General features: G+C 49.4%; 1 protein-coding gene across 2 annotated transcripts in view; it reads left to right on the forward strand.

The window, feature by feature from the left end:
* The window catches only part of IGF2BP1 (insulin like growth factor 2 mRNA binding protein 1), a 318,886-nt gene that overhangs the window by 191,319 nt on the left and 99,849 nt on the right, over positions 1 to 27,718 (forward strand). The gene's annotated exons all lie outside the window — the stretch shown is intronic.

A 27,718-nucleotide genomic window follows, 5' to 3' on the forward strand; every position in this document is an offset into this window, starting at 1 on the left:
CATGTAGAATTTGAACCTGTGGTTCTTAAAATAAACTAAGAAAAGATATTTTTCTATATAAAAACCTATTGGCTGGATTTGTTTCTGAGTGTGTGTACCTCATTTATTGGCTATGTGTATGTACAACAAATGCTTAACACTACTCCTTGGATAAGCCTACTGCTCGACCACACTACCACAAAATAGAGCATTAGTATTATCTATTTTTACCACTATTTTACCTCTAAGGGGAACCCTTGGACTCTGTGCATGCTATTCCTTACTTTGAAATAGCACATACAGAGCCAACTTCCTACATTGGTGGATCAGCGGTGGGGTACAAGACTTTGCATTTGCTGGACTACTCAGCCAATACCTGATCACACGACAAATTCCAAAATTGTCATTAGAAATTGATTTTTGCAATTTGAAAAGTTTTCTAAATTCTTAAAAGACCTGCTAGGGCCTTGTGTTAGATCCTGTTTAGCATTTCTTTTAAAGTTTAAAAGTTTGGTAAAAGTTTGAATTAGATTCTAGAACCAGTTTTAGTTTCTTAAAAAGTATTCCAACTTTTAGAAGCATAATGTCTAGCACAGATGTGAATGTGGTGGAACTCGACACCACACCTTACCTCCATCTACAGATGAGAGAGCTAAGGTCACTCTGTAAACTAAAGAAAATAGCAATGGGCCCCAAACCTACCAAAGTACAGCTCCAGGAGCTTTTGGCAGAGTTTGAAAAGGCCAACCCCTCTGAGGATGGCAACTCAGAGGATGAAGATAGTGACTTGGAGGGAAATTCCCCCCCTCCAGTCCTACTTAGGGAGAGCAGGGCTTCTCAAGCCCTGACTCCACAAATAATAGTCAGAGATGCTGGTTCCCTCACAGGAGGGACCAACAACTCTGAAATCACTGAGGATAACTCCAGTGAAGAGGACATCCAGTTAGCCAGGATGGCCAAAAGATTGGCTTTGGAAAGACAGATCCTAGCCATAGAGAGGGAAAGACAAGAGATGGGCCTAGGACCCATCAATGGTGGCAGCAACATAAATAGGGTCAGAGATTCTCCTGACATGTTAAAAATCCCCAAAGGGATTGTAACTAAATATGAAGATGGTGATGACATCACCAAATGGTTCACAGCTTTTGAGAGGGCTTGTGTAACCAGAAAAGTGAACAGATCTCACTGGGGTGCTCTCCTTTGGGAAATGTTCACAGGAAAGTGTAGGGATAGACTCCTCACACTCTCTGGACAAGATGCAGAATCTTATGACCTCATGAAGGGTACCCTGATTGAGGGCTTTGGATTCTCCACTGAGGAGTACAGGATTAGGTTCAGGGGGGCTCAAAAATCCTCGAGCCAGACCTGGGTTGACTTTGTTGACTACTCAGTGAAAACACTAGATGGTTGGATTCAAGGCAGTGGTGTAAGTAATTATGATGGGCTGTACAATTTATTTGTGAAAGAACACCTGTTAAGTAATTGTTTCAATGATAAACTGCATCAGCATCTGGTAGACCTAGGACCAATTTCTCCCCAAGAATTGGGAAAGAAGGCGGACCATTGGGTCAAGACAAGGGTGTCCAAGACTTCAACAGGGGGTGACCAAAAGAAAGGGGTCACAAAGACTCCCCAGCAGAAGGGTGATGAGACAACCAAAACTAAAAATAGTAAAGAGTCTTCTACAGGCCCCCAAAAACCTGCACAGGAGGGTGGGCCCAGAGCCTCTTCACAAAACAATGGGTACAAGGGTAAAAACTTTGATCCCAAAAAGGCCTGGTGTCATAGCTGTAAACAGCATGGACACCAAACTGGAGACAAGGCCTGTCCCAAGAAAGGTTCCACTCCAAACTCCCATCCAGGTAACACTGGTATGGCTAGTCTCCAAGTGGGATCAACAGTGTGCCCAGAGCAAATCAGGGTCCACACTGAAGCTACTCTAGTTTCTGAGGGTGGGGTGGATTTAGCCACACTAGCTGTCTGGCCGCCTAACATGCAAAAATACAGACAGCAACTCTTAATTAATGGGACTAGAATAGAGGGCCTGAGGGATACAGGTGCCAGTGTCACCATGGTGACAGAGAAACTGGTTTCCCCTGGCCAATACCTGACTGGAAAAACTTACACAGTCACCAACGCTGACAATCAGAGAAAAGTACATCCCATGGCAATGGTTACTTTAGAATGGGGAGGGGTCAATGGCCTGAAACAGGTGGTGGTCTCCTCAAATATCCCAGTGGACTGTCTGCTTGGAAATGACCTGGAGTCCTCAGCATGGGCTGAGGTAGAACTAAAAACCCATGCAGCAATGCTGGGTGTAGGAAGTTGGCTCTGTATGTGCTATTTCAAAGTAAGGAATAGCATGCACAGAGTCCAAGGGTTCCCCTTAGAGGTAAAATAGTGGTAAAAAGAGATAATACTAATGCTCTATTTTGTGGTAGTGTGGTCGAGCAGTAGGCTTATCCAAGGAGTAGTGTTAAGCATTTGTTGTACATACACAAGACAATAAATGAGGTACACACACTCAGAGACAAATCCAGCCAATAGGTTTTTATATAGAAAAATATCTTTTCTTAGTTTATTTTAAGAACCACAGGTTCAAATTCTACATGTAATATCTCATTCGAAAGGTATTGCAGGTAAGTACTTTAGGAACTTCAAATCATCAAAATTGCATGTATACTTTTCAAGTTATTGACAAATAGCTGTTTTAAAAGTGGACACAGTGCAATTTTCACAGCTCCTGGGGGAGGTAAGTTTTTGTTAGTTTTACCAGGTAAGTAGGACACTTACAGGGTTCAGTTCTTGGTCCAAGGTAGCCCACCGTTGGGGGTTCAGAGCAACCCCAAAGTCACCACACCAGCAGCTCAGGGCCGGTCAGGTGCAGAGTTCAAAGTGGTGCCCAAAACACATAGGCTAGAATGGAGAGAAGGGGGTGCCCCGGTTCCGGTCCACTTGCAGGTAAGTACCCGCGTCTTCGGAGGGCAGACCAGGGGGGTTTTGTAGGGCACCGGGGGGGACACAGGTCCACACAGAAATTTCACCCTCAGCAGCGCGGGGGCGGCCGGGTGCAGTGTAGGAACAGGCGTCGGGTTCGCAGTGTTAGTCTATGAGAGATCTCGGGATCTCTTCAGCGCTGCAGGCAGGCAAGGGGGGGATTCCTCGGGGAAACCTCCACTTGGGCAAGGGAGAGGGACTCCTGGGGGTCACTTCTCCAGTGAAAGTCCGGTCCTTCAGGTCCTGGGGGCTGCGGGTGCAGGGTCTCTCCCAGGCGTCGGGACTTTAGGTTCAAAGAGTCGCGGTCAGGGGAAGCCTCGGGATTCCCTCTGCAGGCGGCGCTGTGGGGGCTCAGGGGGGACAGGTTTTGGTACTCACAGTATCAGAGTAGTCCTGGGGTCCCTCCTGAGGTGTTGGATCGCCACCAGCCGAGTCGGGGTCGCCGGGTGCAGTGTTGCAAGTCTCACGCTTCTTGCGGGGAGCTTGCAGGGTTCTTTAAAGCTGCTGGAAACAAAGTTGCAGCTTTTCTTGGAGCAGGTCCGCTGTCCTCGGGAGTTTCTTGTCTTTTCGAAGCAGGGGCAGTCCTCAGAGGATGTCGAGGTCGCTGGTCCCTTTGGAAGGCGTCGCTGGAGCAGGATCTTTGGAAGGCAGGAGACAGGCCGGTGAGTTTCTGGAGCCAAGGCAGTCGTCGTCTTCTGGTCTTCCGCTGCAGGGGTTTTCAGCTAGGCAGTCCTTCTTCTTGTAGTTGCAGGAATCTAATTTTCTAGGGTTCAGGGTAGCCCTTAAATACTAAATTTAAGGGCGTGTTTAGGTCTGGGGGGTTAGTAGCCAATGGCCACTAGCCCTGAGGGTGGGTACACCCTCTTTGTGCCTCCTCCCAAGGGGAGGGGGTCACAATCCTAACCCTATTGGGGGAATCCTCCATCTGCAAGATGGAGGATTTCTAAAAGTTAGAGTCACCTCAGCTCAGGACACCTTAGGGGCTGTCCTGACTGGCCAGTGACTCCTCCTTGTTATTCTCATTATTTTCTCCGGCCTTGCCGCCAAAAGTGGGGCCGGGCCGGAGGGGGCGGGCAACTCCACTAGCTGGAGTGTCCTGCTGGGTTGGCACAAAGGAGGTGAGCCTTTGAGGCTCACCGCCAGGTGTGACAATTCCTGCCTGGGAGAGGTGTTAGCATCTCCACCCAGTGCAGGCTTTGTTACTGGCCTCAGAGTGACAAAGGCACTCTCCCCATGGGGCCAGCAACATGTCTCGGTTTGTGGCAGGCTGCTAAAACTAGTCAGCCTACACAGATAGTCGGTTAAGTTTCAGGGGGCACCTCTAAGGTGCCCTCTGTGGTGTATTTTACAATAAAAGGTACACTGGCATCAGTGTGCATTTATTGTGCTGAGAAGTTTGATACCAAACTTCCCAGTTTTCAGTGTAGCCATTATGGTGCTGTGGAGTTCGTGTTTGACAGACTCCCAGACCATATACTCTTATGGCTACCCTGCACTTACAATGTCTAAGGTTTTGTTTAGACACTGTAGGGGTACCATGCTCATGCACTGGTACCCTCACCTATGGTATAGTGCACCCTGCCTTAGGGCTGTAAGGCCTGCTAGAGGGGTGTCTTACCTATACTGCATAGGCAGTGAGAGGCTGGCATGGCACCCTGAGGGGAGTGCCATGTCGACTTACTCGTTTTGTCCTCACTAGCACACACAAGCTGGTAAGCAGTGTGTCTGTGCTGAGTGAGAGGTCTCCAGGGTGGCATAAGACATGCTGCAGCCCTTAGAGACCTTCCTTGGCATCAGGGCCCTTGGTACTAGAAGTACCAGTTACAAGGGACTTATCTGGATGCCAGGGTCTGCCAATTGTGGATACAAAAGTACAGGTTAGGGAAAGAACACTGGTGCTGGGGCCTGGTTAGCAGGCCTCAGCACACTTTCAATTGTAAACATAGCATCAGCAAAGGCAAAAAGTCAGGGGGCAACCATGCCAAGGAGGCATTTCCTTACACAACCCCCCCCCAAACGAAAGAGGATGAGACTAACCTTTCCCAAGAGAGTCTTCATTTTCTAAGTGGAAGAACCTGGAAAGGCCATCTGCATTGGCATGGGCAGTCCCAGGTCTGTGTTCCACTATAAAGTCCATTCCCTGTAGGGAGATGGACCACCTCAACAGTTTAGGATTTTCACCTTTCATTTGCATCAGCCATTTGAGAGGTCTGTGGTCAGTTTGAACTAGGAAGTGAGTCCCAAAGAGGTATGGTCTCAGCTTCTTCAGGGACCAAACCACAGCAAAGGCCTCCCTCTCGATGGCACTCCAACGCTGCTCCCTGGGGAGTAACCTCCTGCTAATGAAAGCAACAGGCTGGTCAAGGCCATCATCATTTGTTTGGGACAAAACTGCCCCTATCCCATGTTCAGAGGCATCAGTCTGCACAATGAACTGCTTAGAATAATCTGGAGCTTTGAGAACTGGTGCTGAGCACATTGCCTGTTTCAGGGTGTCAAAGGCCTGTTGGCAGTCCACAGTCCAGTTCACTTTCTTGGGCATTTTCTTGGAGGTGAGCTCAGTGAGGGCTGTCACAATGGATCCATACCCCTTCACAAACCTCCTGTAGTACCCAGTCAAGCCAAGGAATGCCCTGACTTGAGTCTGGGTTTTTGGAGCTACCCAGTCCAGAATAGTCTGGATCTTGGGTTGGAGTGGCTGAACTTGGCCTCCACCTACAAGGTGTCCCAAGTAAACCACAGTTCCCTGCCCTATCTGGCATTTGGATGCCTTGATAGAGAGGCCTGCAGATTGCAGAGCCTTCAAAACCTTCCTCAGGTGGACCAGGTGATCCTGCCAGGTGGAGCTAAAGACAGCAATATCATCAAGATAAGCTGTGCTAAAGGACTCCAAGCCAGCAAGGACTTGATTCACCAACCTTTGGAAGGTGGCAGGGGCATTCTTTAAACCAAAGGGCATAACAGTAAACTGATAATGCCCATCAGGTGTGGAGAATGCTGTCTTTTCTTTTGCTCCAGGTGCCATTTTTATTTGCCAGTACCCTGCTGTCAAGTCAAAGGTACTTAGAAATTTGGCAGCACCTAATTGATCAATGAGCTCATCAGCTCTTGGAATTGGATGAGCATCTGTCTTGGTGACAGAATTGAGCCCTCTGTAGTCCACACAAAACCTCATCTCTTTCTTTCCATCTGTGGTGTGAGGTTTGGGGACCAAGACCACTGGGCTAGCCCAGGGGCTGTCAGAGCGCTCAATGACTCCCAATTCCAGCATCTTGTGGACTTCCACCTTGATGCTTTCCTTAACATGGTCAGACTGTCTAAAGATTTTGTTCTTGACAGGCATGCTGTCTCCTGTGTCCACATCATGGGTACACAGGTGTGTCTGACCAGGGGTTAAGGAGAAGAGTTCAGGAAACTGTTGTAGGACTCTCCTACAATCAGCTTGCTGTTGGCCAGAGAGGGTGTCTGAGTAGATCACTCCATCTACTGTACCATCTTTTGGGTCTGATGACAGAAGATCAGGGAGAGGTTCACTCTCTGCCTCCTGATCCTCATCTGTTACCATCAACAGATTGACATCAGCCCTGTCGTGGAAGAGCTTAAGGCGGTTTACATGGATCACCCTTTTGGGGCTCCTGCTTGTGCCCAGGTCCACCAAGTAGGTGACCTGACTCTTCCTCTCTAGTACTGGGTAAGGGCCACTCCATTTGTCCTGGAGTGCCCTGGGAGCCACAGGCTCCAGAACCCAGACTTTCTGCCCTGGTTGGAACTCAACCAGTGCAGCCTTTTGGTCATACCAAAACTTCTGGAGTTGTTGGCTGGCCTCAAGGTTTTTGTTTGCCTTTTCCATGTACTCTGCCATTCTAGAGCGAAGGCCAAGTACATAGTCCACTATGTCCTGTTTAGGCTCATGGAGAGGTCTCTCCCAGCCTTCTTTAACAAGGGCAAGTGGTCCCCTTACAGGATGACCAAACAGAAGTTCAAAGGGTGAGAACCCTACTCCCTTCTGTGGTACCTCCCTGTAAGCGAAAAGCAGACATGGCAGGAGGACATCCCATCTCCTTTTGAGTTTTTCTGGGAGCCCCATGATCATGCCCTTTAATGTCTTGTTGAATCTCTCAACTAAGCCATTAGTTTGTGGATGGTAAGGTGTAGTGAATTTATAAGTCACTCCACACTCATTCCACATGTGCTTTAGGTATGCTGACATGAAGTTGGTACCTCTGTCAGACACCACCTCCTTAGGGAAACCCACTCTGGTAAAGATACCAATGAGGGCCTTGGCTACTGCAGGGGCAGTAGTCGACCTAAGGGGAATAGCTTCAGGATACCTGGTAGCATGATCCACTACTACCAGGATATACATATTTCCTGAGGCTGTGGGAGGTTCCAGTGGACCAACTATGTCCACACCCACTCTTTCAAAGGGCACCCCCACCACAGGAAGTGGAATGAGGGGGGCCTTTGGATGCCCACCTGTCTTACCACTGGCTTGACAGGTGGGGCAGGAGAGGCAAAACTCCTTAACCATGTTGGACATATTGGGCCAGTAGAAGTGGTTGACTAACCTCTCCCACGTCTTGGTTTGTCCCAAATGTCCAGCAAGGGGAATGTCATGGGCCAATGTTAGGATGAACTCTCTGAACAGCTGAGGCACTACCACTCTCCTAGTGGCACCAGGTTTGGGGTCTCTGGCCTCAGTGTACAGGAGCCCATCTTCCCAATAGACCCTATGTGTTCCATTTTTCTTGCCTTTGGACTCTTCAGCAGCTTGCTGCCTAAGGCCTTCAAGAGAGGGACAGGTTTCTTGTCCCTTACACAGCTCCTCCCTTGAGGGTCCCCCTGGGCCTAAGAGCTCAACCTGATAAGGTTCAAGCTCCAAAGGCTCAGTTCCCTCAGAGGGCAGAACTTCTTCCTGAGAAGAGAGGTTCCCTTTCTTTTGCTGTGTTGCAGTTGGTTTCCCAACTGACTTTCCTGTTCTCTTGGTAGGCTGGGCCATTTTTCCAGACTCCAGCTCTACTTTTTCACCCTGTGCCTTGCATTGTGCTCTTGTTTTCACACACACCAGTTCAGGGATACCCAGCATTGCTGCATGGGTTTTTAGCTCTACCTCAGCCCATGCTGAGGACTCCAGGTCATTTCCAAGCAGACAGTCCACTGGGATATTTGAGGAGACCACCACCTGTTTCAGGCCATTGACCCCTCCCCATTCTAAAGTAACCATTGCCATGGGATGTACTTTTCTCTGATTGTCAGCGTTGGTGACTGTGTAAGTTTTTCCAGTCAGGTATTGGCCAGGGGAAACCAGTTTCTCTGTCACCATGGTGACACTGGCACCTGTATCCCTCAGGCCCTCTATTCTAGTCCCATTAATTAAGAGTTGCTGTCTGTATTTTTGCATGTTAGGCGGCCAGACAGCTAGTGTGGCTAAATCCACCCCACCCTCAGAAACTAGAGTAGCTTCAGTGTGGACCCTGATTTGCTCTGGGCACACTGTTGATCCCACTTGGAGACTAGCCATACCAGTGTTACCTGGATGGGAGTTTGGAGTGGAACCTTTCTTGGGACAGGCCTTGTCTCCAGTTTGGTGTCCAGGCTGTTTACAGCTATGACACCAGGCCTTTTTGGGATCAAAGTTTTTACCCTTGTACCCATTGTTTTGTGAAGAGGCTCTGGGCCCACCCTCCTGTGCAGGTTTTTGGGGGCCTGTAGAAGACTCTTTACTATTTTTAGTTTTGGTTGTCTCATCACCCTTCTGCTGGGGAGTCTTTGTGACCCCTTTCTTTTGGTCACCCCCTGTTGAAGTCTTGGACACCCTTGTCTTGACCCAATGGTCCGCCTTCTTTCCCAATTCTTGGGGAGAAATTGGTCCTAGGTCTACCAGATGCTGATGCAGTTTATCATTGAAACAATTACTTAACAGGTGTTCTTTCACAAATAAATTGTACAGCCCATCATAATTACTTACACCACTGCCTTGAATCCAACCATCTAGTGTTTTCACTGAGTAGTCAACAAAGTCAACCCAGGTCTGGCTCGAGGATTTTTGAGCCCCCCTGAACCTAATCCTGTACTCCTCAGTGGAGAATCCAAAGCCCTCAATCAGGGTACCCTTCATGAGGTCATAAGATTCTGCATCTTGTCCAGAGAGTGTGAGGAGTCTATCCCTACACTTTCCTGTGAACATTTCCCAAAGGAGAGCACCCCAGTGAGATCTGTTCACTTTTCTGGTTACACAAGCCCTCTCAAAAGCTGTGAACCATTTGGTGATGTCATCACCATCTTCATATTTAGTTACAATCCCTTTGGGGATTTTCAACATGTCAGGAGAATCTCTGACCCTATTTATGTTGCTGCCACCATTGATGGGTCCTAGGCCCATCTCTTGTCTTTCCCTCTCTATGGCTAGGATCTGTCTTTCCAAAGCCAATCTTTTGGCCATCCTGGCTAACTGGATGTCCTCTTCACTGGAGTTATCCTCAGTGATTTCAGAGTTGTTGGTCCCTCCTGTGAGGGAACCAGCATCTCTGACTATTATTTGTGGAGTCAGGGCTTGAGAAGCCCTGCTCTCCCTAAGTAGGACTGGAGGGGGGGAATTTCCCTCCAAGTCACTATCTTCATCCTCTGAGTTGCCATCCTCAGAGGGGTTGGCCTTTTCAAACTCTGCCAAAAGCTCCTGGAGCTGTACTTTGGTAGGTTTGGGGCCCATTGCTATTTTCTTTAGTTTACAGAGTGACCTTAGCTCTCTCATCTGTAGATGGAGGTAAGGTGTGGTGTCGAGTTCCACCACATTCACATCTGTGCTAGACATTATGCTTCTAAAAGTTGGAATACTTTTTAAGAAACTAAAACTGGTTCTAGAATCTAATTCAAACTTTTACAAACTTTTAAACTCTAAAAGAAATGCTAAACAGGATCTATCACAAGGCCCTAGCAGGTCTTTTAAGAATTTAGAAAACTTTTCAAATTGCAAAAATCAACTTCTAATGACAATTTTGGAATTTGTCGTGTGATCAGGTATTGGCTGAGTAGTCCAGCAAATGCAAAGTCTTGTACCCCACCGCTGATCCACCAATGTAGGAAGTTGGCTCTGTATGTGCTATTTCAAAGTAAGGAATAGCATGCACAGAGTCCAAGGGTTCCCCTTAGAGGTAAAATAGTGGTAAAAAGAGATAATACTAATGCTCTATTTTGTGGTAGTGTGGTCGAGCAGTAGGCTTATCCAAGGAGTAGTGTTAAGCATTTGTTGTACATACACAAGACAATAAATGAGGTACACACACTCAGAGACAAATCCAGCCAATAGGTTTTTATATAGAAAAATATCTTTTCTTAGTTTATTTTAAGAACCACAGGTTCAAATTCTACATGTAATATCTCATTCGAAAGGTATTGCAGGTAAGTACTTTAGGAACTTCAAATCATCAAAATTGCATGTATACTTTTCAAGTTATTGACAAATAGCTGTTTTAAAAGTGGACACAGTGCAATTTTCACAGCTCCTGGGGGAGGTAAGTTTTTGTTAGTTTTACCAGGTAAGTAGGACACTTACAGGGTTCAGTTCTTGGTCCAAGGTAGCCCACCGTTGGGGGTTCAGAGCAACCCCAAAGTCACCACACCAGCAGCTCAGGGCCGGTCAGGTGCAGAGTTCAAAGTGGTGCCCAAAACACATAGGCTAGAATGGAGAGAAGGGGGTGCCCCGGTTCCGGTCCACTTGCAGGTAAGTACCCGCGTCTTCGGAGGGCAGACCAGGGGGGTTTTGTAGGGCACCGGGGGGGACACAGGTCCACACAGAAATTTCACCCTCAGCAGCGCGGGGGCGGCCGGGTGCAGTGTAGGAACAGGCGTCGGGTTCGCAGTGTTAGTCTATGAGAGATCTCGGGATCTCTTCAGCGCTGCAGGCAGGCAAGGGGGGGATTCCTCGGGGAAACCTCCACTTGGGCAAGGGAGAGGGACTCCTGGGGGTCACTTCTCCAGTGAAAGTCCGGTCCTTCAGGTCCTGGGGGCTGCGGGTGCAGGGTCTCTCCCAGGCGTCGGGACTTTAGGTTCAAAGAGTCGCGGTCAGGGGAAGCCTCGGGATTCCCTCTGCAGGCGGCGCTGTGGGGGCTCAGGGGGGACAGGTTTTGGTACTCACAGTATCAGAGTAGTCCTGGGGTCCCTCCTGAGGTGTTGGATCGCCACCAGCCGAGTCGGGGTCGCCGGGTGCAGTGTTGCAAGTCTCACGCTTCTTGCGGGGAGCTTGCAGGGTTCTTTAAAGCTGCTGGAAACAAAGTTGCAGCTTTTCTTGGAGCAGGTCCGCTGTCCTCGGGAGTTTCTTGTCTTTTCGAAGCAGGGGCAGTCCTCAGAGGATGTCGAGGTCGCTGGTCCCTTTGGAAGGCGTCGCTGGAGCAGGATCTTTGGAAGGCAGGAGACAGGCCGGTGAGTTTCTGGAGCCAAGGCAGTCGTCGTCTTCTGGTCTTCCGCTGCAGGGGTTTTCAGCTAGGCAGTCCTTCTTCTTGTAGTTGCAGGAATCTAATTTTCTAGGGTTCAGGGTAGCCCTTAAATACTAAATTTAAGGGCGTGTTTAGGTCTGGGGGGTTAGTAGCCAATGGCCACTAGCCCTGAGGGTGGGTACACCCTCTTTGTGCCTCCTCCCAAGGGGAGGGGGTCACAATCCTAACCCTATTGGGGGAATCCTCCATCTGCAAGATGGAGGATTTCTAAAAGTTAGAGTCACCTCAGCTCAGGACACCTTAGGGGCTGTCCTGACTGGCCAGTGACTCCTCCTTGTTATTCTCATTATTTTCTCCGGCCTTGCCGCCAAAAGTGGGGCCGGGCCGGAGGGGGCGGGCAACTCCACTAGCTGGAGTGTCCTGCTGGGTTGGCACAAAGGAGGTGAGCCTTTGAGGCTCACCGCCAGGTGTGACAATTCCTGCCTGGGAGAGGTGTTAGCATCTCCACCCAGTGCAGGCTTTGTTACTGGCCTCAGAGTGACAAAGGCACTCTCCCCATGGGGCCAGCAACATGTCTCGGTTTGTGGCAGGCTGCTAAAACTAGTCAGCCTACACAGATAGTCGGTTAAGTTTCAGGGGGCACCTCTAAGGTGCCCTCTGTGGTGTATTTTACAATAAAAGGTACACTGGCATCAGTGTGCATTTATTGTGCTGAGAAGTTTGATACCAAACTTCCCAGTTTTCAGTGTAGCCATTATGGTGCTGTGGAGTTCGTGTTTGACAGACTCCCAGACCATATACTCTTATGGCTACCCTGCACTTACAATGTCTAAGGTTTTGTTTAGACACTGTAGGGGTACCATGCTCATGCACTGGTACCCTCACCTATGGTATAGTGCACCCTGCCTTAGGGCTGTAAGGCCTGCTAGAGGGGTGTCTTACCTATACTGCATAGGCAGTGAGAGGCTGGCATGGCACCCTGAGGGGAGTGCCATGTCGACTTACTCGTTTTGTCCTCACTAGCACACACAAGCTGGTAAGCAGTGTGTCTGTGCTGAGTGAGAGGTCTCCAGGGTGGCATAAGACATGCTGCAGCCCTTAGAGACCTTCCTTGGCATCAGGGCCCTTGGTACTAGAAGTACCAGTTACAAGGGACTTATCTGGATGCCAGGGTCTGCCAATTGTGGATACAAAAGTACAGGTTAGGGAAAGAACACTGGTGCTGGGGCCTGGTTAGCAGGCCTCAGCACACTTTCAATTGTAAACATAGCATCAGCAAAGGCAAAAAGTCAGGGGGCAACCATGCCAAGGAGGCATTTCCTTACACAACCCCCCCCCAAACGAAAGAGGATGAGACTAACCTTTCCCAAGAGAGTCTTCATTTTCTAAGTGGAAGAACCTGGAAAGGCCATCTGCATTGGCATGGGCAGTCCCAGGTCTGTGTTCCACTATAAAGTCCATTCCCTGTAGGGAGATGGACCACCTCAACAGTTTAGGATTTTCACCTTTCATTTGCATCAGCCATTTGAGAGGTCTGTGGTCAGTTTGAACTAGGAAGTGAGTCCCAAAGAGGTATGGTCTCAGCTTCTTCAGGGACCAAACCACAGCAAAGGCCTCCCTCTCAATGGCACTCCAACGCTGCTCCCTGGGGAGTAACCTCCTGCTAATGAAAGCAACAGGCTGGTCAAGGCCATCATCATTTGTTTGGGACAAAACTGCCCCTATCCCATGTTCAGAGGCATCAGTCTGCACAATGAACTGCTTAGAATAATCTGGAGCTTTGAGAACTGGTGCTGAGCACATTGCCTGTTTCAGGGTGTCAAAGGCCTGTTGGCAGTCCACAGTCCAGTTCACTTTCTTGGGCATTTTCTTGGAGGTGAGCTCAGTGAGGGCTGTCACAATGGATCCATACCCCTTCACAAACCTCCTGTAGTACCCAGTCAAGCCAAGGAATGCCCTGACTTGAGTCTGGGTTTTTGGAGCTACCCAGTCCAGAATAGTCTGGATCTTGGGTTGGAGTGGCTGAACTTGGCCTCCACCTACAAGGTGTCCCAAGTAAACCACAGTTCCCTGCCCTATCTGGCATTTGGATGCCTTGATAGAGAGGCCTGCAGATTGCAGAGCCTTCAAAACCTTCCTCAGGTGGACCAGGTGATCCTGCCAGGTGGAGCTAAAGACAGCAATATCATCAAGATAAGCTGTGCTAAAGGACTCCAAGCCAGCAAGGACTTGATTCACCAACCTTTGGAAGGTGGCAGGGGCATTCTTTAAACCAAAGGGCATAACAGTAAACTGATAATGCCCATCAGGTGTGGAGAATGCTGTCTTTTCTTTTGCTCCAGGTGCCATTTTTATTTGCCAGTACCCTGCTGTCAAGTCAAAGGTACTTAGAAATTTGGCAGCACCTAATTGATCAATGAGCTCATCAGCTCTTGGAATTGGATGAGCATCTGTCTTGGTGACAGAATTGAGCCCTCTGTAGTCCACACAAAACCTCATCTCTTTCTTTCCATCTGTGGTGTGAGGTTTGGGGACCAAGACCACTGGGCTAGCCCAGGGGCTGTCAGAGCGCTCAATGACTCCCAATTCCAGCATCTTGTGGACTTCCACCTTGATGCTTTCCTTAACATGGTCAGACTGTCTAAAGATTTTGTTCTTGACAGGCATGCTGTCTCCTGTGTCCACATCATGGGTACACAGGTGTGTCTGACCAGGGGTTAAGGAGAAGAGTTCAGGAAACTGTTGTAGGACTCTCCTACAATCAGCTTGCTGTTGGCCAGAGAGGGTGTCTGAGTAGATCACTCCATCTACTGTACCATCTTTTGGGTCTGATGACAGAAGATCAGGGAGAGGTTCACTCTCTGCCTCCTGATCCTCATCTGTTACCATCAACAGATTGACATCAGCCCTGTCGTGGAAGAGCTTAAGGCGGTTTACATGGATCACCCTTTTGGGGCTCCTGCTTGTGCCCAGGTCCACCAAGTAGGTGACCTGACTCTTCCTCTCTAGTACTGGGTAAGGGCCACTCCATTTGTCCTGGAGTGCCCTGGGAGCCACAGGCTCCAGAACCCAGACTTTCTGCCCTGGTTGGAACTCAACCAGTGCAGCCTTTTGGTCATACCAAAACTTCTGGAGTTGTTGGCTGGCCTCAAGGTTTTTGTTTGCCTTTTCCATGTACTCTGCCATTCTAGAGCGAAGGCCAAGTACATAGTCCACTATGTCCTGTTTAGGCTCATGGAGAGGTCTCTCCCAGCCTTCTTTAACAAGGGCAAGTGGTCCCCTTACAGGATGACCAAACAGAAGTTCAAAGGGTGAGAACCCTACTCCCTTCTGTGGTACCTCCCTGTAAGCGAAAAGCAGACATGGCAGGAGGACATCCCATCTCCTTTTGAGTTTTTCTGGGAGCCCCATGATCATGCCCTTTAATGTCTTGTTGAATCTCTCAACTAAGCCATTAGTTTGTGGATGGTAAGGTGTAGTGAATTTATAAGTCACTCCACACTCATTCCACATGTGCTTTAGGTATGCTGACATGAAGTTGGTACCTCTGTCAGACACCACCTCCTTAGGGAAACCCACTCTGGTAAAGATACCAATGAGGGCCTTGGCTACTGCAGGGGCAGTAGTCGACCTAAGGGGAATAGCTTCAGGATACCTGGTAGCATGATCCACTACTACCAGGATATACATATTTCCTGAGGCTGTGGGAGGTTCCAGTGGACCAACTATGTCCACACCCACTCTTTCAAAGGGCACCCCCACCACAGGAAGTGGAATGAGGGGGGCCTTTGGATGCCCACCTGTCTTACCACTGGCTTGACAGGTGGGGCAGGAGAGGCAAAACTCCTTAACCATGTTGGACATATTGGGCCAGTAGAAGTGGTTGACTAACCTCTCCCACGTCTTGGTTTGTCCCAAATGTCCAGCAAGGGGAATGTCATGGGCCAATGTTAGGATGAACTCTCTGAACAGCTGAGGCACTACCACTCTCCTAGTGGCACCAGGTTTGGGGTCTCTGGCCTCAGTGTACAGGAGCCCATCTTCCCAATAGACCCTATGTGTTCCATTTTTCTTGCCTTTGGACTCTTCAGCAGCTTGCTGCCTAAGGCCTTCAAGAGAGGGACAGGTTTCTTGTCCCTTACACAGCTCCTCCCTTGAGGGTCCCCCTGGGCCTAAGAGCTCAACCTGATAAGGTTCAAGCTCCAAAGGCTCAGTTCCCTCAGAGGGCAGAACTTCTTCCTGAGAAGAGAGGTTCCCTTTCTTTTGCTGTGTTGCAGTTGGTTTCCCAACTGACTTTCCTGTTCTCTTGGTAGGCTGGGCCATTTTTCCAGACTCCAGCTCTACTTTTTCACCCTGTGCCTTGCATTGTGCTCTTGTTTTCACACACACCAGTTCAGGGATACCCAGCATTGCTGCATGGGTTTTTAGCTCTACCTCAGCCCATGCTGAGGACTCCAGGTCATTTCCAAGCAGACAGTCCACTGGGATATTTGAGGAGACCACCACCTGTTTCAGGCCATTGACCCCTCCCCATTCTAAAGTAACCATTGCCATGGGATGTACTTTTCTCTGATTGTCAGCGTTGGTGACTGTGTAAGTTTTTCCAGTCAGGTATTGGCCAGGGGAAACCAGTTTCTCTGTCACCATGGTGACACTGGCACCTGTATCCCTCAGGCCCTCTATTCTAGTCCCATTAATTAAGAGTTGCTGTCTGTATTTTTGCATGTTAGGCGGCCAGACAGCTAGTGTGGCTAAATCCACCCCACCCTCAGAAACTAGAGTAGCTTCAGTGTGGACCCTGATTTGCTCTGGGCACACTGTTGATCCCACTTGGAGACTAGCCATACCAGTGTTACCTGGATGGGAGTTTGGAGTGGAACCTTTCTTGGGACAGGCCTTGTCTCCAGTTTGGTGTCCAGGCTGTTTACAGCTATGACACCAGGCCTTTTTGGGATCAAAGTTTTTACCCTTGTACCCATTGTTTTGTGAAGAGGCTCTGGGCCCACCCTCCTGTGCAGGTTTTTGGGGGCCTGTAGAAGACTCTTTACTATTTTTAGTTTTGGTTGTCTCATCACCCTTCTGCTGGGGAGTCTTTGTGACCCCTTTCTTTTGGTCACCCCCTGTTGAAGTCTTGGACACCCTTGTCTTGACCCAATGGTCCGCCTTCTTTCCCAATTCTTGGGGAGAAATTGGTCCTAGGTCTACCAGATGCTGATGCAGTTTATCATTGAAACAATTACTTAACAGGTGTTCTTTCACAAATAAATTGTACAGCCCATCATAATTACTTACACCACTGCCTTGAATCCAACCATCTAGTGTTTTCACTGAGTAGTCAACAAAGTCAACCCAGGTCTGGCTCGAGGATTTTTGAGCCCCCCTGAACCTAATCCTGTACTCCTCAGTGGAGAATCCAAAGCCCTCAATCAGGGTACCCTTCATGAGGTCATAAGATTCTGCATCTTGTCCAGAGAGTGTGAGGAGTCTATCCCTACACTTTCCTGTGAACATTTCCCAAAGGAGAGCACCCCAGTGAGATCTGTTCACTTTTCTGGTTACACAAGCCCTCTCAAAAGCTGTGAACCATTTGGTGATGTCATCACCATCTTCATATTTAGTTACAATCCCTTTGGGGATTTTCAACATGTCAGGAGAATCTCTGACCCTATTTATGTTGCTGCCACCATTGATGGGTCCTAGGCCCATCTCTTGTCTTTCCCTCTCTATGGCTAGGATCTGTCTTTCCAAAGCCAATCTTTTGGCCATCCTGGCTAACTGGATGTCCTCTTCACTGGAGTTATCCTCAGTGATTTCAGAGTTGTTGGTCCCTCCTGTGAGGGAACCAGCATCTCTGACTATTATTTGTGGAGTCAGGGCTTGAGAAGCCCTGCTCTCCCTAAGTAGGACTGGAGGGGGGGGATTTCCCTCCAAGTCACTATCTTCATCCTCTGAGTTGCCATCCTCAGAGGGGTTGGCCTTTTCAAACTCTGCCAAAAGCTCCTGGAGCTGTACTTTGGTAGGTTTGGGGCCCATTGCTATTTTCTTTAGTTTACAGAGTGACCTTAGCTCTCTCATCTGTAGATGGAGGTAAGGTGTGGTGTCGAGTTCCACCACATTCACATCTGTGCTAGACATTATGCTTCTAAAAGTTGGAATACTTTTTAAGAAACTAAAACTGGTTCTAGAATCTAATTCAAACTTTTACAAACTTTTAAACTCTAAAAGAAATGCTAAACAGGATCTATCACAAGGCCCTAGCAGGTCTTTTAAGAATTTAGAAAACTTTTCAAATTGCAAAAATCAACTTCTAATGACAATTTTGGAATTTGTCGTGTGATCAGGTATTGGCTGAGTAGTCCAGCAAATGCAAAGTCTTGTACCCCACCGCTGATCCACCAATGTAGGAAGTTGGCTCTGTATGTGCTATTTCAAAGTAAGGAATAGCATGCACAGAGTCCAAGGGTTCCCCTTAGAGGTAAAATAGTGGTAAAAAGAGATAATACTAATGCTCTATTTTGTGGTAGTGTGGTCGAGCAGTAGGCTTATCCAAGGAGTAGTGTTAAGCATTTGTTGTACATACACAAGACAATAAATGAGGTACACACACTCAGAGACAAATCCAGCCAATAGGTTTTTATATAGAAAAATATCTTTTCTTAGTTTATTTTAAGAACCACAGGTTCAAATTCTACATGTAATATCTCATTCGAAAGGTATTGCAGGTAAGTACTTTAGGAACTTCAAATCATCAAAATTGCATGTATACTTTTCAAGTTATTGACAAATAGCTGTTTTAAAAGTGGACACAGTGCAATTTTCACAGCTCCTGGGGGAGGTAAGTTTTTGTTAGTTTTACCAGGTAAGTAGGACACTTACAGGGTTCAGTTCTTGGTCCAAGGTAGCCCACCGTTGGGGGTTCAGAGCAACCCCAAAGTCACCACACCAGCAGCTCAGGGCCGGTCAGGTGCAGAGTTCAAAGTGGTGCCCAAAACACATAGGCTAGAATGGAGAGAAGGGGGTGCCCCGGTTCCGGTCCACTTGCAGGTAAGTACCCGCGTCTTCGGAGGGCAGACCAGGGGGGTTTTGTAGGGCACCGGGGGGGACACAGGTCCACACAGAAATTTCACCCTCAGCAGCGCGGGGGCGGCCGGGTGCAGTGTAGGAACAGGCGTCGGGTTCGCAGTGTTAGTCTATGAGAGATCTCGGGATCTCTTCAGCGCTGCAGGCAGGCAAGGGGGGGATTCCTCGGGGAAACCTCCACTTGGGCAAGGGAGAGGGACTCCTGGGGGTCACTTCTCCAGTGAAAGTCCGGTCCTTCAGGTCCTGGGGGCTGCGGGTGCAGGGTCTCTCCCAGGCGTCGGGACTTTAGGTTCAAAGAGTCGCGGTCAGGGGAAGCCTCGGGATTCCCTCTGCAGGCGGCGCTGTGGGGGCTCAGGGGGGACAGGTTTTGGTACTCACAGTATCAGAGTAGTCCTGGGGTCCCTCCTGAGGTGTTGGATCGCCACCAGCCGAGTCGGGGTCGCCGGGTGCAGTGTTGCAAGTCTCACGCTTCTTGCGGGGAGCTTGCAGGGTTCTTTAAAGCTGCTGGAAACAAAGTTGCAGCTTTTCTTGGAGCAGGTCCGCTGTCCTCGGGAGTTTCTTGTCTTTTCGAAGCAGGGGCAGTCCTCAGAGGATGTCGAGGTCGCTGGTCCCTTTGGAAGGCGTCGCTGGAGCAGGATCTTTGGAAGGCAGGAGACAGGCCGGTGAGTTTCTGGAGCCAAGGCAGTCGTCGTCTTCTGGTCTTCCGCTGCAGGGGTTTTCAGCTAGGCAGTCCTTCTTCTTGTAGTTGCAGGAATCTAATTTTCTAGGGTTCAGGGTAGCCCTTAAATACTAAATTTAAGGGCGTGTTTAGGTCTGGGGGGTTAGTAGCCAATGGCCACTAGCCCTGAGGGTGGGTACACCCTCTTTGTGCCTCCTCCCAAGGGGAGGGGGTCACAATCCTAACCCTATTGGGGGAATCCTCCATCTGCAAGATGGAGGATTTCTAAAAGTTAGAGTCACCTCAGCTCAGGACACCTTAGGGGCTGTCCTGACTGGCCAGTGACTCCTCCTTGTTATTCTCATTATTTTCTCCGGCCTTGCCGCCAAAAGTGGGGCCGGGCCGGAGGGGGCGGGCAACTCCACTAGCTGGAGTGTCCTGCTGGGTTGGCACAAAGGAGGTGAGCCTTTGAGGCTCACCGCCAGGTGTGACAATTCCTGCCTGGGAGAGGTGTTAGCATCTCCACCCAGTGCAGGCTTTGTTACTGGCCTCAGAGTGACAAAGGCACTCTCCCCATGGGGCCAGCAACATGTCTCGGTTTGTGGCAGGCTGCTAAAACTAGTCAGCCTACACAGATAGTCGGTTAAGTTTCAGGGGGCACCTCTAAGGTGCCCTCTGTGGTGTATTTTACAATAAAAGGTACACTGGCATCAGTGTGCATTTATTGTGCTGAGAAGTTTGATACCAAACTTCCCAGTTTTCAGTGTAGCCATTATGGTGCTGTGGAGTTCGTGTTTGACAGACTCCCAGACCATATACTCTTATGGCTACCCTGCACTTACAATGTCTAAGGTTTTGTTTAGACACTGTAGGGGTACCATGCTCATGCACTGGTACCCTCACCTATGGTATAGTGCACCCTGCCTTAGGGCTGTAAGGCCTGCTAGAGGGGTGTCTTACCTATACTGCATAGGCAGTGAGAGGCTGGCATGGCACCCTGAGGGGAGTGCCATGTCGACTTACTCGTTTTGTCCTCACTAGCACACACAAGCTGGTAAGCAGTGTGTCTGTGCTGAGTGAGAGGTCTCCAGGGTGGCATAAGACATGCTGCAGCCCTTAGAGACCTTCCTTGGCATCAGGGCCCTTGGTACTAGAAGTACCAGTTACAAGGGACTTATCTGGATGCCAGGGTCTGCCAATTGTGGATACAAAAGTACAGGTTAGGGAAAGAACACTGGTGCTGGGGCCTGGTTAGCAGGCCTCAGCACACTTTCAATTGTAAACATAGCATCAGCAAAGGCAAAAAGTCAGGGGGCAACCATGCCAAGGAGGCATTTCCTTACACTGGGTATCCCTGAACTGGTGTGTGTGAAAACGAGAGCACAATGCAAGGCACAGGGTGAAAAAGTAGAGCTGGAGTCTGGAAAAATGGCCCAGCCTACCAAGAGAACAGGAAAGTCAGTTGGGAAACCAACTGCAACACAGCAAAAGAAAGGGAACCTCTCTTCTCAGGAAGAAGTTCTGCCCTCTGAGGGAACTGAGCCTTTGGAGCTTGAACCTTACCAGGTTGAGCTCTTAGGCCCAGGGGGACCCTCCAGGGAGGAGCTGTGTAAGGGACAAGAAACCTGTCCCTCTCTTGAAGGCCTTAGGCAGCAAGCTGCTGAAGAGTCCAAAGGCAAGAAAAATGGAACGCATAGGGTCTATTGGGAAGATGGACTCCTGTACACTGAGGCCAGAGACCCCAAACCTGGTGCCACTAGGAGAGTGGTAGTGCCTCAGCTGTTCAGAGAGTTCATCCTAACATTGGCCCATGACATTCCCCTTGCTGGACATTTGGGACAAACCAAGACGTGGGAGAGGTTAGTCAACCACTTCTACTGGCCCAATATGTCCAACATGGTTAAGGAGTTTTGCCTCTCCTGCCCCACCTGTCAAGCCAGTGGTAAGACAGGTGGACATCCAAAGGCCCCCCTCATTCCACTTCCAGTGGTGGGGGTTCCCTTTGAAAGAGTGGGTGTGGACATAGTTGGTCCACTGGAACCTCCCACAGCCTCAGGAAATATGTATATCCTGGTAGTAGTGGATCATGCTACCAGGTATCCTGAAGCTATTCCCCTTAGGTCGACTACTGCCCCTGCAGTAGCCAAGGCCCTCATTGGTATCTTTACCAGAGTGGGTTTCCCTAAGGAGGTGGTGTCTGACAGAGGTACCAACTTCATGTCAGCATACCTAAAGCACATGTGGAATGAGTGTGGAGTGACTTATAAATTCACTACACCATACCATCCACAAACTAATGGCTTGGTTGAGAGATTCAACAAGACATTAAAAGGCATGATCATGGGGCTCCCAGAAAAGCTCAAAAGGAGATGGGATGTCCTCTTGCCATGTCTGCTTTTCGCTTACAGAGAGGTGCCACAGAAGGGAGTAGGATTCTCACCCTTTGAACTTCTGTTTGGTCATCCTGTAAGGGGACCACTTGCCCTTGTTAAAGAAGGCTGGGAGAGACCTCTCCATGAGCCTAAACAGGACATAGTGGACTATGTACTTGGCCTTCGCTCTAGAATGGCAGAGTACATGGAAAAGGCAACCAAAAACCTTGAGGCCAGCCAACAGCTCCAGAAGTTTTGGTATGACCAAAAGGCTGCACTGGTTGAGTTCCAACCAGGGCAGAAAGTCTGGGTTCTGGAGCCTGTGGCTCCCAGGGCACTCCAGGACAAATGGAGTGGCCCTTACCCAGTACTAGAGAGGAAGAGTCAGGTCACCTACTTGGTGGACCTGGGCACAAGCAGGAGCCCCAAGAGGGTGATCCATGTAAACCGCCTTAAGCTCTTCCACGACAGGGCTGATGTCAATCTGTTGATGGTAACAGATGAGGATCAGGAGGCAGAGAGTGAACCTCTCCCTGATCTTCTGTCATCAGACCCAAAAGATGGTACAGTAGATGGAGTGATCTACTCAGACACCCTCTCTGGCCAACAGCAAGCTGATTGTAGGAGAGTCCTACAACAGTTTCCTGAACTCTTCTCCTTAACCCCTGGTCAGACACACCTGTGTACCCATGATGTGGACACAGGAGACAGCATGCCTGTCAAGAACAAAATCTTTAGACAGTCTGACCATGTTAAGGAAAGCATCAAGGTGGAAGTCCACAAGATGCTGGAATTGGGAGTAATTGAGCGCTCTGACAGCCCCTGGGCTAGCCCAGTGGTCTTAGTCCCCAAACCTCACACCAAAGATGGAAAGAAAGAGATGAGGTTTTGTGTGGACTACAGAGGGCTCAATTCTGTCACCAAGACAGATGCCCATCCAATTCCAAGAGCTGATGAGCTCATTGATAAATTAGGTGCTGCCAAATTTCTAAGTACCTTTGACTTGACAGCAGGGTACTGGCAAATAAAAATGGCACCTGGAGCAAAAGAAAAGACAGCATTCTCCACACCTGATGGGCATTATCAGTTTACTGTTATGCCCTTTGGTTTAAAGAATGCCCCTGCCACCTTCCAAAGGTTGGTGAATCAAGTCCTTGCTGGCTTGGAGTCCTTTAGCACAGCTTATCTTGATGATATTGCTGTCTTTAGCTCCACCTGGCAGGATCACCTGGTCCACCTGAGGAAGGTTTTGAAGGCTCTGCAATCTGCAGGCCTCTCTATCAAGGCATCCAAATGCCAGATAGGGCAGGGAACTGTGGTTTATTTGGGACACCTTGTAGGTGGAGGCCAAGTTCAGCCACTCCAACCCAAGATCCAGACTATTCTGGACTGGGTAGCTCCAAAAACCCAGACTCAAGTCAGGGCATTCCTTGGCTTGACTGGGTATTACAGGAGGTTTGTGAAGGGATATGGATCCATTGTGACAGCCCTCACTGAACTCACCTCCAAGAAAATGCCCAAGAAAGTAAACTGGACTGTGGAATGCCAACAGGCCTTTGACACCCTGAAACAGGCAATGTGCTCAGCACCAGTTCTCAAAGCTCCAGATTATTCTAAGCAGTTCATTGTGCAGACTGATGCCTCTGAACATGGGATAGGGGCAGTTTTGTCCCAAACAAATGATGATGGCCTTGACCAGCCTGTTGCTTTCATTAGCAGGAGGTTACTCCCCAGGGAGCAGCGTTGGAGTGCCATTGAGAGGGAGGCCTTTGCTGTGGTTTGGTCCCTGAAGAAGCTGAGACCATACCTCTTTGGGACTCACTTCCTAGTTCAAACTGACCACAGACCTCTCAAATGGCTGATGCAAATGAAAGGTGAAAATCCTAAACTGTTGAGGTGGTCCATCTCCCTACAGGGAATGGACTTTATAGTGGAACACAGACCTGGGACTGCCCATGCCAATGCAGATGGCCTTTCCAGGTTCTTCCACTTAGAAAATGAAGACTCTCTTGGGAAAGGTTAGTCTCATCCTCTTTCGTTTGGGGGGGGGTTGTGTAAGGAAATGCCTCCTTGGCATGGTTGCCCCCTGACTTTTTGCCTTTGCTGATGCTATGTTTACAATTGAAAGTGTGCTGAGGCCTGCTAACCAGGCCCCAGCACCAGTGTTCTTTCCCTAACCTGTACTTTTGTATCCACAATTGGCAGACCCTGGCATCCAGATAAGTCCCTTGTAACTGGTACTTCTAGTACCAAGGGCCCTGATGCCAAGGAAGGTCTCTAAGGGCTGCAGCATGTCTTATGCCACCCTGGAGACCTCTCACTCAGCACAGACACACTGCTTGCCAGCTTGTGTGTGCTAGTGAGGACAAAACGAGTAAGTCGACATGGCACTCCCCTCAGGGTGCCATGCCAGCCTCTCACTGCCTATGCAGTATAGGTAAGACACCCCTCTAGCAGGCCTTACAGCCCTAAGGCAGGGTGCACTATACCATAGGTGAGGGTACCAGTGCATGAGCATGGTACCCCTACAGTGTCTAAATAAAACCTTAGACATTGTAAGTGCAGGGTAGCCATAAGAGTATATGGTCTGGGAGTCTGTCAAACACGAACTCCACAGCACCATAATGGCTACACTGAAAACTGGGAAGTTTGGTATCAAACTTCTCAGCACAATAAATGCACACTGATGCCAGTGTACATTTTATTGTAAAATACACCACAGAGGGCACCTTAGAGGTGCCCCCTGAAACTTAACCGACTATCTGTGTAGGCTGACTAGTTTTAGCAGCCTGCCACAAACCGAGACATGTTGCTGGCCCCATGGGGAGAGTGCCTTTGTCACTCTGAGGCCAGTAACAAAGCCTGCACTGGGTGGAGATGCTAACACCTCTCCCAGGCAGGAATTGTCACACCTGGCGGTGAGCCTCAAAGGCTCACCTCCTTTGTGCCAACCCAGCAGGACACTCCAGCTAGTGGAGTTGCCCGCCCCCTCCGGCCAGGCCCCACTTTTGGCGGCAAGGCCGGAGAAGATAATGAGAATAACAAGGAGGAGTCACTGGCCAGTCAGGACAGCCCCTAAGGTGTCCTGAGCTGAGGTGACTCTAACTTTTAGAAATCCTCCATCTTGCAGATGGAGGATTCCCCCAATAGGGTTAGGATTGTGACCCCCTCCCCTTGGGAGGAGGCACAAAGAGGGTGTACCCACCCTCAGGGCTAGTAGCCATTGGCTACTAACCCCCCAGACCTAAACACGCCCTTAAATTTAGTATTTAAGGGCTACCCTGAACCCTAGAAAATTAGATTCCTGCAACAAGAAGAAGGACTGCCCAGCTGAAAACCCCTGCAGCGGAAGACCAGAAGACGACAACTGCCTTGGCTCCAGAAACTCACCGGCCTGTCTCCTGCCTTCCAAAGATCCTGCTCCAGCGACGCCTTCCGAAGGGACCAGCGACCTCGACATCCTCTGAGGACTGCCCCTGCTTCGAAAAGACAAGAAACTCCCGAGGACAGCGGACCTGCTCCAAGAAAAGCTGCAACTTTGTTTCCAGCAACTTTAAAGATCCCTGCAAGCTCCCCGCAAGAAGCGTGAGACTTGCAACACTGCACCCGGCGACCCCGACTCGGCTGGTGGCGATCCAACACCTCAGGAGGGACCCCAGGACTACTCTAAGACTGTGAGTACAAAAACCTGTCCCCCCTGAGCCCCCACAGCGCCGCCTGCAGAGGGAATCCCGAGGCTTCCCCTGACCGCGACTCTTTGAACCTAAAGTCCCGACGCCTGGGAGAGACCCTGCACCCGCAGCCCCCAGGACCTGAAGGACCGGACTTTCACTGGAGGAGTGACCCCCAGGAGTCCCTCTCCCTCGCCCAAGTGGAGGTTTCCCCAAGGAACCCCCCCCTTGCCTGCCTGCAGCGCTGAAGAGATCCCGAGATCTCTCGTAGACTAACATTGCGAACCCGACGCTTGTTTCTACACTGCACCCGGCCGCCCCCGCGCCGCTGAGGGTGAAATTTCTGTGTGGACTCGTGTCCCCCCCGGTGCCCTACAAAACCCCCCTGGTCTGCCCTCCGAAGACGCGGGTACTTACCTGCAAGCAGACCGGAACCGGGGCACCCCCTTCTCTCCATTCTAGCCTATGTGTTTTGGGCACCACTTTGAACTCTGCACCTGACCGGCCCTGAGCTGCTGGTGTGGTGACTTTGGGGTTGCTCTGAACCCCCAACGGTGGGCTACCTTGGACCAAGAACTGAACCCTGTAAGTGTCTTACTTACCTGGTAAAACTAATCAAAACTTACCTCCCCTAGGAACTGTGAAAATTGCACTAAGTGTCCACTTTTAAAACAGCTATTTGTCAATAACTTGAAAAGTATACATGCAATTTTGATGATTTGAAGTTCCTAAAGTACTTACCTGCAATACCCTTCGAATGAGATATTACATGTAGAATTTGAACCTGTGGTTCTTAAAATAAACTAAGAAAAGATATTTTTCTATATAAAAACCTATTGGCTGGATTTGTTTCTGAGTGTGTGTACCTCATTTATTGGCTATGTGTATGTACAACAAATGCTTAACACTACTCCTTGGATAAGCCTACTGCTCGACCACACTACCACAAAATAGAGCATTAGTATTATCTATTTTTACCACTATTTTACCTCTAAGGGGAACCCTTGGACTCTGTGCATGCTATTCCTTACTTTGAAATAGCACATACAGAGCCAACTTCCTACAAAACTCCACAGTTCCATAATGGCTACACTGAATACTGGGAAGTTTGGTACCAAACTTCTCAGAATAATAAACCCACACTGATGCCAGTGTTGGATTTATTAGAAAAATGCACACAGAGGGCATCTTGGAGATGCCCCCTGTATTTTACCCAATCCTTCAGTGCAGGACTGACTGGTCTGTGCCAGCCTGCCACTGAGAGACTAGTTTCTGCCCCCCTGGGGTGAGAGTCTTTGTGCTCTGAGGCCAGAAACAAGGTGCTTCACAACTCCCCCCGCAGGAACTGTAACACTTAGCAGTGTGTCTTAAATGCTCCGGCTTTGTGTTACAAGGCCCCAGGGAGCAGCTAGTGGAGATGTCTCTCTTCCCCCCGTTCCATCCCCCAGACACAGCCCCCACTTTTGGAGGCAAGTCTGGGGAGATAATGAGAAAAACAAGGTAACCCCCTCAGCCAGGACCACCCCTAAGGTGGCCAGAGCTGAAGTGGCCCCCCTCCTTGGAAAATCCTACATCTTGTTTGAGGATTTAGCACAATAGGGATAGGGATGTGCTCCCCTCCCCAAAGGGAGGGGGAGCACAAGGAGGGTGTAGCCACCCTCAAGGACAGTAGCCATTGGCTACTGCCCTGGGACCCTAACACCCACCTAAATTTGGTATTTAGGGGCGACCCTGAACCCAGGACTTTGGATTCCTGATGACCTAACAAGGACTGCTGACCTGAAACCCCCGAAGAGAAGGAAGATGACAACTTCTTTGGCTCCAGCCCTACTGGCCTGTCTCCTGATTCGAAGAACCTGCAACAGCAATGCATCCTGTGGGCCAAGCGACCTCTGCTGACTCAGAGGGCTGCTCTGCATCTCCAAAGGACCAAGAAACTCCCGTGGACAGCAGCTCTGTCCAAAGCAACAAGAAACCACCATCTTTAAAGGGACTTTCACCTCACTACAGAAGCGTGAGTTCCCATCACTCGGCACCCAACACCCCTGGACCATGTCCAGAGAAACCAACGCCTCTGAGAGGACCCAAGGTGACTCGGACGTGTCCACCCTGAGCTGACCTCTCTGCACCCCCACGACGACGCCTGCAGAGGGAGCACCACCTATCTCCATAGGCACCTATGTTATTTGGGCCCCTCTTTGACCTGCACCTGACCGGCCCTGTGTTGCTGGTGTTGGATGTTCGAGGTTGACTTGAACCCCCAATGGTGGGCAGCCTATGCCCCGGAGACTGAACTTGTAAGTGCTTTACTTACCTCAAAAACTAACATGTACTTACGTCCCCCAGGAACTGTTGAATTTTGCACTCCCTTTTAAAATAGCTTATTGCCATTTTATGCCAAACTGTGTACATAACTGTTTTTATTCAAAGTCCTATCTTTACCTATGCCAAGTAATTTACATTTAATGTACTTACCTGCAATCTGAATCATGTGGTTCTAAAATAAATTAAGAAAATATTTTTCTATAT

Source organism: Pleurodeles waltl, chromosome 6 (assembly GCF_031143425.1).
Source record: "Pleurodeles waltl isolate 20211129_DDA chromosome 6, aPleWal1.hap1.20221129, whole genome shotgun sequence".
Lineage (NCBI taxonomy): Eukaryota > Metazoa > Chordata > Amphibia > Caudata > Salamandridae > Pleurodeles > Pleurodeles waltl.